Source organism: Ambystoma mexicanum, chromosome 6p, assembly GCF_040938575.1.
Source record: "Ambystoma mexicanum isolate Mex_15411 chromosome 6p, UKY_AmexF1_1, whole genome shotgun sequence".
Lineage (NCBI taxonomy): Eukaryota > Metazoa > Chordata > Amphibia > Caudata > Ambystomatidae > Ambystoma > Ambystoma mexicanum.
The window spans coordinates 416,574,472-416,588,227 of NC_090935.1; positions in this window are offsets into that span (position 1 = coordinate 416,574,472).

The window sequence follows — 13,756 nt, forward strand, 5'->3', positions numbered from 1 at the left end:
CCACATAACTACAGGAAGCAAAAGGGCTCGAAAGAACAGGAAATCAGTTGGTTACAAAGTATTACTATAAAAATGAGCCATTGTGTAGAGAGGGAGGAGATGGCATGATTGATTCTGATTGGAGCAGCGTCATAGCAAGTATCATGCTAGAGGCAGTGATTAGGGTTTTGCTGGGGGGAGTTTGAGGAGAGAGACAAGACAGTGGAGATTTGGAGAGCTGGGAGAAGAACCTGTTTTTTCCTGGTTGGAGCATTTCTGCTGAAAAAGCTGAGAGTTCCAGGCAATGACCCCGGTTTGAGAATGAAAGGTGCTCCTTTTCACTGGGGTTAATCTTCAAGGGAGCCACATTCAGAAAGAGAACAGCTGAAGAAAACTCGGGCTGAACAGATAAGGTAATTACATAAGTGTGGGAGCTGAGTGTGTACGAGAATATTCAGTCAGAGTAGGAAAGGAGATTCCGGTGCCTTAATCACATGTTAATGTTGCAAATCGAGTTCTTTTCTCCGCCACTCTCTTTTCAGTGTATCACAGACAATGCTGTTACTGTGCTATTTTATTTATTTCTGTAAAGAGTGAGATCGTGTTTTAATGCAACTTTTATAATACAGAAAAATATTTGAAAGCAGACGGGTGGTGTATTTTATATTTACCAATACAGTGCTGATGATGAGGGGAGATTTTTAAACAGTGCAATTGTCATTTTAAGACAGATGTGTGCATGATCATATTCAGTATGGACAGTTGAGAGTGATTGTTTGTAGCATAGCTCGTTGGAGGTACATGAGCCAACGGGAAGAGGGACTCTCTGGACATAGTTCCCTACCGTATATAAGGTAGTGGAAATTACCACAAAATTACCACATATAGCTCTCTGTCGTAAATAAGTCAGTGAGATCCCCCATGGTGGCACACTAACACTAACACTGAAAATGTGGTATTCCTGAAATGTAGGTCTGAGGTCTCTCTAGTGATTACACGAAAAATCTAAGCAAAGATAAGGGAGTCTGGACATTGGGGCCACAAATAAAACAAGGCAATTATGCTCACCAAAATACCACCAACCATGCATACCAAATATGCATGTCTGGGTGCTGAAATAATGCATGTCCACTGTATTATTGTTGCACATGGCCCAATCTGAATACAAGGAGTGATTATTGCTAAGTTATTTTTCGGCGGTAATAAAATACCGTCAGGCCCCAAATCTCCACAAAATACCCTACAAATATTGGGAGGAAATTGTTTTTGAGTTCATTGATGCACCCCAGTTGAAATTGATACTGGGCATGCCCTGGCTTACTTATCATAATCCAACTATAAAATGGGAGAAGAGAACTGGGACTTTCGATTCCGCGTTGCAAGGAGCATTGTTAAAGGGGCCCTTGGTGTTTGAAATAAATCTGCCTCAAGGAGTTGGGAAAAATCTTTCAACTGGGTGTTGCGAGGGTCACTCTTGGAGCTGCTGTGGAAGTGTTACCAGATTGTTATAGAGAATTCAGTGATGTCTTTGATGAGAAAATCAGAGGTGAACTACCCCTACATCGATCCTATGATTGTAAAATGTATTTAGAGCCGGGAACAGCAAGGAATTGCATTCTCAATCACTATAAACTTCCCCTCTGTTCTTTGTGCCAAACAAGGAAGGAACGCAGTAAACCTGTATAGATTATCGTGCCTTAAACAAGATTACAATTAAGAACAGTTACCCACTTCCACTAATTTCTGTCATGTTAGACCAGATCCAGGCCGCAACAGTTTTTACCAAATTGGATCTCTGGCAAACGTATCATCTAGTTCGTGTAAGATCTGGTGATGAATGGAAGACTTATTTTCCGACTCAATCTGGATCATATGAATATCAAGTGATGCCATTTGGATTGTGCAATGCCCCTGCAGCTTTCCAATTTTTTATTAATGAGGTTTTCATATATTTTTTAGATCTATTCATAGTAGTTTATATTGATAAAATCTTATTTTTTCACAAAACTGAAAAGAGCATCAGCATGTCAAATGGGTTTTACAATGGCTAAGTGAGAATCACTAAATTTGCTAAACTAGAAAAAAGTACATTTCACACTGAAGAAGTTGAATTCCTAGGGCTTGTAATCCTCCTCAAGGTTTGGAAATGGACACACGTAAGGTGCAAGCTGTCAGGGATTGGCCAGCTCCAACTTGTGTTAAAGATATTCAGAGTTAGTTGGGGTTCACCAATATTTACCGCTGATTTATTTTAGGTTTTTCACAGTTGATAGCTCCAATCACCAAATTGTTAAAGGAGGGGGCAGCATTTATTTGGTCTCAAGAGGCTAAGCAAGCTTTTCAAGAGTTAAAGGGAAAGTTCATCTCAGGACCGATTCTACTGTATCCGGACATAGAACAACCCCACTTTATAGAAGCTGATGCCACCAATCTAGCCCTAGAAGCAGTGTTACTTCAGCGACATCCTAATACAGGTCAACTTCATCCAGTAGCTTATTTTTCAAAGAAATTGTCACCCAACTGAGATGAATTATACCATTTACAATCGTGAGTTGTTGGCCATTAGGTCAGCTTTCCAGGAGTGGTGACACTACCGATTGGGGAATCGGCACGCAGTAACAGTATTAACCGACCAGAGAAATCTTATGGTTTCAAAGACTGCGAAAACATTAACTCTTGGCAAGTTGCGGTGGTTGCTATTTTTTGCAGACTACGACTTCATAACTTTCAAGCCATGAAGACTGAATGGAAAAGCCAACACTCTTGTGTCGAATTCCTGAGAGTGAACATGTAAGCTTCGATTCTAGTCAAGCTCTGATTTCGGTGGATGATTTTATTGTGGGTGGTACTGACACTACAGAAGATTTGCAACAGGAAATTCAATTCAAGATGTCCCCAGAGGAAATGTCTGTCTGGGCTGAGAGAGATCCTGTTCGCCAAGTTTCCAAAGGTCTGCCTTACCATGAGAATAGACTATCTATATCTTCCAACTGAGGAGTTGCGCATCTCATTTGCTGAAGGAGTGTCATGATTCAGGGTTGGCTGGTCATCCTGGATATAAGAAGACTTTAGAGCTGCTGTGACATGCTGGGAAAGGATGCAAGTGAACGTTTCAAATTATGTCAAGACATGTGTGATGTGTGTTAGAAATAATTGCAAACCGGGAAAACTGAGTGAAATTCTCACAGCTAGCCAGTCGATCTCCAAATGTACTCCTTGCGGAGTTATTAGCAGGTTATATGAAGTACATCAAGGTGATATCTCCTCTGTAATGTTCTCAAGCAAAAGTCTTTAAGAAAAAGTTAACTTTCAAAACCGATCAGCTTGACATCTCCTTAGTGAAAAAAAGATATTTAATGTTGAACAGTGAGGGAGGCCAACTGTTGCCTCATCTAGGTAAGAGCTCAGAACCAATGCATTTCGGAGTCAAAACTCCATCAGGGTGGAGCCATCCTAAATGTAAATTAATGCAAATCCAAAATATCACACAAATTAATGAATATGTGATAGTAAATGTCAGTAATATTGCCATTATACATAAACCATGTAGTAAAATTAAAAACACATACCGAATTGTCAATGTGTTTCAAGACATTAGTAGGTAAAAAACAAAAACAACATTGAATGTAAGTTTGCAATATTTCAAAACTGTCTCAAGTAACGTGAGAGAAAGAAGTTTAGAAAATACCTTAATGGATGGACTAGGTCGGCTCAGGCCAATCCTTTCTCAAGTGTGCGACTAATGTGTGCCAACACACTCAATTCCACAAGCTGTAACCAATCCAAAGACAGTTTAGGATTAGCATGTGTCTGAAATATACTTAATGTGCAAGGAGAGTAAAGCATCGTAAGGTGTGAGACAGCCGCTTAGCTGCTGCAGCAGAGGATGCCCACAGTAGGTGGAGAACGAGCGAGGACGCGCGCCTCTCAGGTTTGAATAATGGTTACCATGATGATTACTAGGACGCCATGGCGTGGCCATCATACGGTGTGGCCAGGCCCATGGCGTCTCGCGTCCCGATCTCTCCAGGACTGGAGGCAGCGGGACGTGCCAGTCTTAACATCAATGTGTGCAAAACAAAATAAATTATGTGCAGAATGGGAAGTCCAACGGGTATGAATAAAAGTATGGAGCATCCCCTGACAAGGGGCTAACTGAAATTGTAAAGTGCAACATGCCACGACCACAATGGGAAGGTGAGAAACGAGGACATCGGGTTTGCATTAGCATATGAAATCGAATGGAGTAAAAAGCAAAAGAGAATGTAACTCTAGGGGCGGTAACCCGATTAAGTTGCACAGTGCGATGTGCCCGAAGATGTGGCTACGTCTGTAATGTAAAGTGTTTAGGTCTCTACGCGGAAAGGAAGAGATCACATAAAGAAACTGCGGCGCCTCATTAGCCGAAAAAACAAATGTATGCAGATGCCTAATAAGAAATAATGAAATGTGGGGCTCGACACGTGTGTGTGTCAGCTGGGGAATAATAGGTATAAATGTGTGTACGCATGTACTAGTATGCTAAAGTGGCAAAGATGTATGCAATACTGCTGCAACCATGGTGGCCATTGGTATTGTTATCAATTAAAGGAACACATTATATATATAAATGTACACCATGATTGAATGATAATAAAGCCATGTAACAAACTAAACTGATAAACATAGCTATATATGCATAACAGTGTATGCAACAAAAGGAACAAAAATTCAAAACAACACTTCATGAACATATAGAAATAGAAAACATCCTTGTATGGGAACTAAGTCCATGTCCACAATTGGTATATCATTCAAGTCTACCAAAGGTCTACAGTAAATGTCCCCTGTAAGTGAGAGGGATTAAATGTAGCATAGGTTATTTATTTCTTCATTCAACCCATTAGGGGCTAGAGAGCCGAGACGGTCTATCCAGAAGGTCTCTCTTCTGTCCAGCTTGATGTTCATATCTTCATGGGGATTTGATTTCTGTACAACTTCAACAATCTGGAACCTTATTTGCGATAGGTTGTGTGTTTTCTCCTGCCAGTGTCCAGCCACCAACTTGATGTACTGCATATAACTTGCTAGTAACTCTGCAAGGAGTACATTTGGAGAGGGACTGGCTAGCTGTGTGAATTTCACACAGTTTTCCCGGTTTGCAATTGTTTTGATCCAGGTGCCTCTGGATCTTTTTACCCAGTCCGCTCCTTGGAATTAATGTTAATTGAACTATTCAAGATACAAACAATTCCAGCATCTATCTAACTTTGCCCACCTCCATTTCTTTCATTCATGTGTTAGAGACAAGTCAGAGACTGGCACGACCTTGGTATACTCTCTCGAAGGATTTCATGTAGATTTACCCACGAACACGGGCTGTTCAGCAATTCTGGTCGTAGTGGATCTCCTCACAAAGGCTGGTCATTTTATTCTGATGAAGGGACCTCTCACAGTGGTGACCATGGCTCAGGGCTTTTTTTCAGAACGTTGTTAGGTTTCGTTGCCTTCAAAGTCAGCTAATATCGGATCGCAGTACCCAATTTGTTTAAAGGTTTTGACAGGCACTATATTAGGTATTGGGTATTGAAGTTCACTTATCATCTGGTTATCATCCCCAATCGAATGGCCAAACTTCAAGGGTTGTTAAGCGGAAACCTGTGCAGTTCCCTCTGGGACCACTGCAAAAGATTTAGGCTTACAGGTGTTTGGCAGTAAACCCACTTGGTAGCAGTCTGTACCACACAAGTTCACCTGGTAGCTGTGGCTGAGCAGTCAGACTTCCCACAAGAAGAGTTAGGCAGTATGTGGAGTATACAAAATAGGGCAATTTACACAGTAGAACAAGCAGACACGGAACAGAGCTTGGGTGTAAAGATATATAGTTATTTATTTATAAAAACACATCTATGAAAAACACACTGGCACTAATATGGCAAACAACTTCAATTACAATTACTATAAGTATCTCACTCTTCTAACAAGATTTCGACAAGTCCAGGTTCAACGGCACCACTTATTAGCAGACTGAGGTGAATGCTTTAACCTAGATGGCACTCTAATATTCGTTAGAACGGGAGAGAAAAGGCAGGGTATGAAACCAACTCGGTACCAACACTTTCACAAAGCAAATGCAAGGCAAGCAAGGCAGGGTCTACTGTAGATCACAAAGTTCAGAGGCCAGGCCCACTCGGAGAGAGGCAAGGCAATATGTCCCAAAAAGTATCACAGTGGAAATGCACTTCAAGTCTTTGTAGCAAATTGTCACAGAAAGGTTGGACCAGTTTAGAACAAAAAGTTAAGAAGGTCTGGAGGCGACCCAAATGGAGAGGCAAGGATTAAGACACCTCATGCTAACCGTCACAAGGGAAGCCAGGCGGACACGGTACCTTGTATGTGGAGAGACAGCTCCGGCAGGGGCAGTTGTTCCTGGTGGTGGATGCAAGTCGGTGCTTTGCCAAGAGATGAGATGATCTCGTCGTCGAAGGAAAGTTGAAGATCGTTACACCACCAGGGAAGAGACCAGCCGCGGAGTGCTCCGTCACAAGGCACCACCTTTTGGTCGCGGTATGGGCTAGTGGCTATCCGGTTGCCGGGGTGCTCAGCACGGGCAATTCGACCACTACGCCCTGGAAGCGAAGAAAAAGCAAAGGGACTGGTTGTTCCCACCAGTCAGGGGAAGAAGACCCTCCAGCCGGGAGATCTCCTCTGTCGTTGGGAAGTGGTGAGTCGGTTCAGCAGGGCTCCTCCGGAGGTGTCGTCATTGCAGGTCTGCTCAGCTTTACCCTCGTCGGATTCTTAGGTCCTGTGGCGACTTCTGAAGATCCAGTCCCAAAAGCCCTGCTTTTATGCAGCAAACCCACATTCATTCATCCTAGCTGTCAATCAAAACACGCTAAGTGGTGAGCGGGGTGGCTCACCACTTGGGCCAATCACACCAGAGTGCGACTTGAGTTGGCAAGGCAACTCAGTCCTGGGTGCCTAAACCCCCTCCCACACCCTCTGTGGTACCCAGACAGAATGGCACCACTTTGGAGAGCTTCTGTGCAGAAGCCCGCCAAAAGTGGAACAAAGGGCTCAACCTTTGGTTCGGAGTTACAGAGGCGAACACAGACGCCATTTGAAAAACCAAGTTCTGGCAGAAAATACCGACCGGTAGATTTATTTAAGACAAATAAACCGGCGGTATGTTAGAGACTAACGGGAAAAAGTATTAGCCTCCAACAATGGGAAGAATCCCATAGAATTATATTCGGGGTCGAATATAACAAGTAGTTTTCACTGCCACCAGCCAAAACTCGACGAGGGGGAACGGGACAGTGCCCCCTCGAATAACAGACCCTGGGGTAAGCGAATTACCCCTAGTAGTACGTTCACAATAGGATGGTGTGTACTAGTTCTGCTAGTAAATTTAGGTCTAGTAAAGCCAATGGTGACTTTACATGCCCTGGGAGACAGTAGTCAGTCCCAGGGTATGGAGTCTATGGTGGGGATCCTCTAGGACGCCCCAGTGTTACGGCACGGAGGGTGCGGTGTAACACACATAGTAAAACATATGAGACCCTATGGAGTAAAAGACCCCATAGCCCATAGAACTCATTGACATTCACAGGAATCAACCACATTCATGTCCAAGAGTGGGAGAAAAGAGTCTAACTCCTGGCAGGATGGACACAAACAAACTCCAGAAATCCAGCAAAGCTGCTGGGGGACTCACTAGGTTAGGAAATTCAGCCTAAACAGAGAATTCTCCCTAACAAGGGTTAATCAAGAACTAGAAAAGAATTTGCTGTGTTACCGTCAATCGGGGGAGAGTTGGGTAGACCTGGTATGGTTGGTGGAATTTAGTTACAATTCTCAGAAAGACTCTACTACCATGTCCCCATTTTACTGTAACCAAGGTGATCATCCTTGTTTTCTGCAGGAGTTAGTTTTTGAGGACACTTGTAATCCAGATATTGATAAAAAAATTCATCTCATGAAGGAGAATTTAGAAAGGGTAGTGCAAGCTTTACAGCAGAGTAAGCGTTCTTACAAATAATTTGCTGATCGTTCCTGTAGACCTGCTCCCCAAATATTCTGGAGATTTGGTTTGGTTGTCCTCATGTTACATCAAGCTTAAGGGGAAGAGTAAGTTCACTGGCATTATGCAGAAGGAGGGTTTTGTTAGTTTCCATCTCTGCTCTGTGCTATGTCGACATAGAAAATAGACATTTTGCATTAGCAGTCATGCAAAGTTGCTATAGTGAGAGGAGCCAGCGCTAACTGTTATGCACAGCCTAATCCTAGCGATTGTTTGATAAAGTTTAGGAAGCAGCATTTCTTGCCATGCTGAAAAGGCCAGCTGTTTTCATGTCAAATTACAAATGCACATTAATTCGAAAATCTATTAGCTGAAAACTTATGTGTAGCATGAATAGAACTTTAAATATTTTGTAAAAGGAATTCATTTTTTAAGATATAATAACAAACTAGCGCCCATTGAGCTAAAAATTGTAACTAGAGATTGATAAGCAAATATGCACAAGAAGTCTTTCAATGCACACAGTTTCTTCAGCAGCAAATGTTCAAAATAATCAGTGTTCTGGGACTCAGTCAAGAATTGACGAGGTCTAAACTTTTGACAAAGTGGTTTCTTCAAGATCTTCACCACCTTTTGCAACATTGGGCACCATCGGTTTGGAATTATTGATTAATGCCCTCATCAGTGTTCCCAAAAAATACTGACTCTCAATTCACAACCCAGGAACTGTAATTAATTCCTGTTCAGAACATGGTTTACTACACCATCGTACACTTTGCAGCTTTTCATTGATACCTTTACTTGCTCCTATCTGAACCTATCCTATCACTGGTGGTGCAGAGTATGGACACAGCACAGGCCCAGTTAATTGAAAATGCACAAGTGCTTTTATTTGTAATACAAATGCTAGTGTGGTTAAGATAGGACCACACTATTCTTTGTATTACAAATAAAAACACTTGTGCACTTCCAATTAACTGCACCTGTGTTGTGTCCACACTTAGCAACGCCCGTGATAGTAATAACACAGAACTTCCTTTCACTGCTCAGTCAGCATAAGCATGATTGATTTCTATCTAATTGCAACTTAAATGATCAGTAGAAATGGCAAGGAAAGCACCCTAGGAGCAGGTAAAACAACAGATATTTAGGATTGATAAGCAGTGATGGCTCGCTAAAAGGGGCATGCTCAGGCATCATTCATCCATTTGAGACCCGAAAAGTTCCTTGAATAAAACATGTCCACCATAATGTAAATGTAGTTTTCTAAAAAGAAGCAGCATATTTAGACTATTTGTAAATAAGAGGACATTTTGTAAGTCTCCAGGCCATTAAACAAGATACCTCAGATAGATGCATTTACGCCTGCCTTATGTGTTCCAGGATGTTTTAATGTTTTTTGGAGGAACCGTGGGGTTGTCGGCCAGCATGCCTTCTACACACTTGTGTGAAAATAATGTATTCCTATGGAATCCACCTGTGTTTTGAATCCACTAGGTGGATTCAACGGGAATCTATACTAAATGATGTATCCCATGTAAAAATGACAAGTGGCACTTCAATGCTGGTGAAATGAAATTAAAAAAGGAGGCATAAAGGCAATTTTGCCTGTTTTTAGCCCTTTTCTTTGCACTTTGTTCTGCAAATGACTACTATAGGGCTGCTCCCATGGAATTCGATCAGCCTACTAACCCAGCTCACAGCGTGACTGCTCATGTGGGTGTTTTTCTTGCGCAATATCTTGGCATGATGGACAATCCTCTTGGCAATGATCATTACTATCATACTTTATCCACACTTGCTGGTAAATTGGTCCAATCAGGATTAGGGATGGAGTAAAGGGTGATCAGAGGTGGAATCGGTGGGCATGACAGGGGCTCAAAGGGACTTGGGCAGGACCTTAATAACTGAAGAGTCTGGAGTATTCTGATCCCATACTTATTGTATAACCTTAGAAGTTGCCCTCAAGCCTGCTTCTCTAGTAGTGGTCCTAGATGGCGTTCCGTCCTTGACAGAACACATTTTGGCTTTGATGAATAAATCACCACACTGGCTTAACGTCAGGAGACCGTGGGGAGATCTAAATGCAGCAGCCATAATTAGGACGTGCAGAGTGAGAAGTATGAGCCCTAGAAAAAAAAACATAGCCGATGATTGGAACGTCTTGTTCTTTTCACATAAGTAGTGGGTATGGACGGTACTTGAATCAAAGCAGAGAATCTGATCTCAGATTGATGCAACAGGCATAATATTGCTTTTAGGATATTGTTATTCTCTGCATCGATTCTAACCAATGACTCGTAGGAAGCCAATTAGGTTTTAGCACCCAGACATTTCCTTGTATATGGGCTTTCACTAGTGGAAGGCCCCACTTGTTCAGAGGCTACAAAGAATAGCCAGTGCAACAACCTCCCTCCAGGGAGGTGTACCTCTTGGGCTGTAAACAGGGTTCTTATAGGTGAAATCCTTCAGTTGGTTGAGTAATTGGTCAAGTAGGCTTCTCTAGTGGGAAGAGGGTTAGTACACCTACAGGCTTTGAGAGTAGTGATAAAAAGAGACAGACATTACCGACAGGCAAATGAAGCCTGTGGCACACCAAGAGGGTGCTTATTAGCGGAGGGACTCACTAGCTGCTGCGAGTAAGGTTGTTTCTTGAAACATATGAGGGCTGAATAAAAAAGTGTCTGACAAGTATTGGAAATCCTATCTCAATCAGGCTGATTTGAATATTTTGAAAGAAATTGGGCCCTCCTTTTAGTACTCCCACCACCCCCCCCCAAAAAAGGTAGAGCCAAAGGGGGCTTTATATGATGGTTCTCCATCCCTGTCCAGGGCCTGTTACGTGTACTCCCATTAATTCTGCATATATGTTACACCTCAGAATTCAGGGCAAATATTTTTGGGGAGAAACAAATTTTTTATATATATATATATATATATATATATATATATATATACATTTATTTATTTTATTTTAGCATTTAGTTTATTTCAAACTTTTGCTATTCCATTACACTCCTTTAAAAACAAAGAACACTTAAACGATAGAGAAACTCAGACCATCAGTACTTTCCATCCAAACCCATATAAAGAACCAAAAATAAGCAGCAACAAATGAGAAATGAGGAGTAGAGCACTCAAGTTGGTTAGCGAAGTAGGAGACCAAAGGTCCTGCAGATATAATATATATAACATGTTCTATTTTTCCTTGGCCACTTCCTGCTTTGACCCTGTGCACCATCTGAGGGCCCTACCTATAAAACGAAGGTCCCTATGCCTACAACACCCACAACTCTGCCTGCAAGTGTGGAAGCCATCTGGAACACTGTGTGACTGGCTCCCAGCGGGACATGTGATGCACTTCCTCCCTTATGAAGTCCCCCCAGGGCATCCAGATCAGGCGTCTGTAGCCAAGGGACAAGAGGAGCAAATGGATGCTCCCTGTTTGAGCCTGGTAGTGCTGGGAAGAGCCTCGGGCCAGAACCCTGGCTCAAGAGAGCAATTTATCAAGCTTTCCCTTTAGCTGACTGCTGCTTCCACGCATAGGGATACTTCCACCCATTGGCTAACCATTCACTGCAGAGACCCACAGGACCAATACAATTTTCTGTTAAGGGTCTATTGTCTGGTGTTTGGCTACTTATAGCCCCAGTCAAGCCCAATTCAGAATTGGCACCTGCTTCTCAATCTGCCATCTCCACCCCTTCCCTTTCTACTCAACCTCCTACCTGTAAGAGGATTCAATTCAACACTACAGCTAAGTCAATGCCTAGTCTGGGATACTGAATGGAAACCCTTATTGATATATCTTTGTGTCCAGTTCATGAGTTCTGGATGACTACCCCTATATAACACCCCTCTCTTGGAATCCCCATGACCCCACTGAGCCAAGAAGTAGTTCTGTTTTGCAAGTTTAAAAGGTTTATTTGAGAATTTAAACAATATATATATATATCACACTTTATAATAAATTAATAATTGAATATCACACTTAATCTGAGCAGTAATCAATAATGGATAGTCTGGCACTAGCACACTTCTTTATAATCAATGATGAGTGGTTATAGGATGGATAAGATAGCAACAATACTTTTATGGTTTCAAATAGATGCAATGTGGAATGAAAATGCAGTACAGAAAATAACTTGATAGGATTTCAGCAAAAGACAATGTAATCACTTTCTTGGACAATTCATCCCCCCACCCCCTTTATGCAATGTAAGGAGATGAAGATGAGAGCACACAGTTCTTAGGAATGCAATCAAATAGAATTCAGTTCAATTCCCCCCCAGCAGCTTATACAACAGATAGGAGTTTTGAAACACAGGCAAAATGCTTTGAATATGGTGACAATGCAGTGAGAAATATGCTGAAAATGCTTTTAATTCCCTTCAGGAGGTTCAGGGTGAGTGGTACCTAGTTAATATTAGTTCAGGTTCACTCTAGCAATGATTCAGAGATGGTGATTAAGAGGCAAACGAAATTTAGCAGTTCAGGCAAAAGCAGCTATCTTTTTACAAGTAAAGAAATCGGGCCAAATCGCAAATCGCAGCAAAATTTGCGAATGCGTGAATCGTGATTGCGGAGAAAGTATAAGGAGTAGGAAGTCGTTACGGAGTTATGAACGATTTTGTGAAGGTTGTTTTTTGGATTTGAAATTTTAAAAGTTCAAAGCGACAGGTTACAGCTTGCAGCTAGAAAATGACAGGTGACATCTTTGCAGCTGCAGAATTGACAAATGACAGTGGTGCAGATTTACAAAATAACAAGTGACAACTTCTAGGAGGCAGTTCTGGTTAGATTAAAATAGTTTGGATTAGATTATTTTAACTAAGAGATTGGTTCTGCACAGTTCTGCAAGATACTCACAATATATTTTTGAAATAGGCCTCGCCACGGACCTGGTCAGGTTTTGGACTGGACTCCGGTTCTGGCCTCGGCACTTCACAGTGATCTGGGTCAGCTCTGCTCTGCTGGTCTAGCCTCTCTGGATTCTGGATGTAACACTGCTTTCTGGGTACTGCTACAGTTTCTGGAGATTGATGGATTTGAAGTCTGGATCTCTGGATGTGAGTCGGTCAGCATGCTCCGCTGCAAAGGGAATTGAATCTCCTCTCTAGCTTCCAGTGGCTCTTTTTATGTCTTTTGAAAGTGGGTGTGTGTGCAGCATCACTAGCCAGCCCCTCTCTCAACTGCCCATTGGTCAAGCTTTCTGCACTGCTTTGATTGGGGGAAGGAAATGTGTGTCATGGTGATGCTGTTTTATGGTCTGCAGAAAGGATACTCCCCTGTCAAATTGCACACAAATCTATATTTGACCCAAATACATATTTGCACAGGTACACATTTGTTTAAAATTACATGCACCCATCACATATCACATGAGGTATACTCTGTTCAAACTCTGCTCTTCCTGGGGGCTTGCATTCAGAAATGGCAACATTTTGTGCTTTTTAGTGGGTTTTGCAACATCGGATTTTTCTCCAGATTTATACACATATACACACCCCTCCCACACATATCTCAGTAACTTTCCAGGTCGCTAGCTTAAACACAGAGTATGTGGTGTCAATAAATAGCGGGGTTTTGCCCCAGAACATCACACAAATTCCCAACGCGTCTTAAAACGTGCACAGAAAAATCACAAGAATTATGGTATCATTCAAATAATTTTGACAAGTCCGCACTGTGAGTTATACATCTTTCTTAGAATCATATTCTGGCCAACAGGGGTGTGTCTTTTCAGGTCACATGGTGTAGAAACCAGTTTATCCA